This window comes from Scylla paramamosain, chromosome 39, assembly GCF_035594125.1.
Source record: "Scylla paramamosain isolate STU-SP2022 chromosome 39, ASM3559412v1, whole genome shotgun sequence".
Classification (NCBI taxonomy): domain Eukaryota; kingdom Metazoa; phylum Arthropoda; class Malacostraca; order Decapoda; family Portunidae; genus Scylla; species Scylla paramamosain.
In genome coordinates, this window is record NC_087189.1 from 6,252,843 (window position 1) to 6,255,000 (window position 2,158).

Genomic DNA, 2,158 nt, shown 5'->3' on the forward strand with positions numbered 1-2,158 from the left:
TGTGTGTGTGTGTGTGTGTGTGTGTGTGTGTGTGTGTGTGTGTGTGTGTGTGTGTGTCCGCCGTCGCGCCATCCAAAGTAAACAACCTTGGACTTAATAAATAGCTGGTGTACATGGAGAGTACATACACACACACACACACACACACACACACACACACACACACACACACACACACACACACACACACACACACACACACACACACACACACACACACACACACACACACACACACACACACAGACACACATACACACACGCACACAGGAACTCAGGAATACATGGAAAAACAAAGTGAACTTGAAAGCAATTTGCGGTTCTTTAATAGTAGTAGTTAGTAGTCAGTAGAAGTAGTAATAGTAATAGTAGTAGTAGTAGTAGTAGTAGTAGTAGTAGTAGTAGTTTTTGTTGTTGTTGTTGTTGTTGTTGTTGTTGTTGTTGTTGTTGTTGTTGTTGTTGTTGTTGTTGTTGTTGTTGTTGTTGTTTTTGTTGTTGATGTTCTTGTGTACTAAAGAGAGCGGCTAAGAGTGAAATGAAAATAAATAGCAAACGAAACAAAATTTTAAAAACCCTCCTGAAAATGGTGTTCCCATGAAGAGGAATGGGCGAAGAGGAACTGAGAGAAAAGTCCAATTCTGTATTTTCTTAGGTGTTTTTGTTATTCTGTCTTAAACATTTCAAGTCATAGGGATGGAAAAATATAGAAATAGTAGTAGAGTTTCAGAGTTTATTAGTACAGGGAAATAAACAATTACAATACTGATTAATTGTTGCATTAGTGAGGTGGACGGATTAGGGATGAGAGCAGAATAAACAGTTTTGTGCAACGAGATCACGGCAAGGACGGGAGGCATGCAGTTAGCAAATTCGGAGGAGCAGTTGTTGTTTTCGTTGTTGTTGTTGTTGTTGTTGTTGTTGTTGTTGACGTTGTTGTTGTTGTTGTTTTTTTATTTGCGTTTTGTTGTTGTTTTTGTTGTTCTTGTTCGTATTGTTTCTTCTTCTTCTTCTTCTTCTTCTTCTTCTTCTTCTTCTTCTTCTTCTTCTTCTTCTTCTTCTTCTTCTTCTTCTTCGTCTTTTTCTTCTTTCTTCTTTTTCTTCTTCGTCTTTTTCTTCTTTCTTCTTCTTCTTCTTCTTCTTCTTCTTCTTCTTCATTTATGTACTTGCTTACTTGCCTTCTTACTTACTTATTTACTAACTACTACTACTACTACTACTACTACTACTACTACTACTACTACTACTACTACTACTACTACTACTGCTACCAACACCAAATACAGATAAGTGTTTTAGCCCCTCGCGTGCCCATCAAAAAGAAAAAAAAACACTTGAAAATAAATATATAAAACAAAACAAAAGCAGTAACGAAATATAAAGTGGCCAAAAATGCTGACAACAAGACTCAACACAACGAAGTATTAGAAAGTGATTACAATACATTCGTAATCGATTATCGAAGGATGATTCGGATTACAAAGAAAAACGTTAACGCATCAACTAAATGCCCGTTCTTGTCCCTTCTTCTGCTGTGGGTTATCCTTTATAATAATAACAGGAGTAGAAATAATAATAATAGTAATAATAGCAATAATAATAATAATAATAATAATAATAATAATAATAATAATAATAATAATAATAATAATAATAATAATAATAATAAAAATAGTAATATAGTAACACAAATAAATATTCTATTGTAACATGGCAATATACTTAAAATTTGTTTTGTGAGCTCTGAAGAAAACAGAAAAAGTCATGTATACACACACATGCATATCTCGTACTATTAACACATTTCATAAGCAAACAAAATAAATAAATAAATAAATAATTCGAGTTTAAGAATCAACCACTTTCCTTGCCATTTGGTGTGTTTTATCTAATTACTAACCACTCTGAGACATTTTTCGTGCCCTGCAGCTCTCTAAGTATTACACTGGCTAGAAATAATAGAAATAGTTAGGAATGTTGGAAATAGATAGGTATGTTTCACACAGGGACTGCCACGTGGAGGCCTGATGGCTTCTTGCAGCTTTCCTTATTATCTTATATTATTATGTCTTAAATTGCTGACTGTGTTCTTTTAATTCTTTTTTCCTCCTTTCTTGTCGATGCTTACAAAAACTCATTGCTTCTGGTGCTGTGAGTTGTT

The 2,158-nt window shown here is 34.1% G+C and overlaps 1 long non-coding RNA gene across 1 annotated transcript in view; it reads right to left on the reverse strand.

Moving 5' to 3' along the window:
* Positions 1-896: 896 nt before the first annotated feature.
* Positions 897-2,158, reverse strand: part of LOC135092350 (uncharacterized) — a 3,950-nt gene continuing 2,688 nt past the window's right edge. The window contains exon 2 of the long non-coding RNA XR_010262821.1: positions 897-2,158. This exon is cut by the window's right edge and continues 1,304 nt beyond it. This is a non-coding gene — a long non-coding RNA (uncharacterized LOC135092350).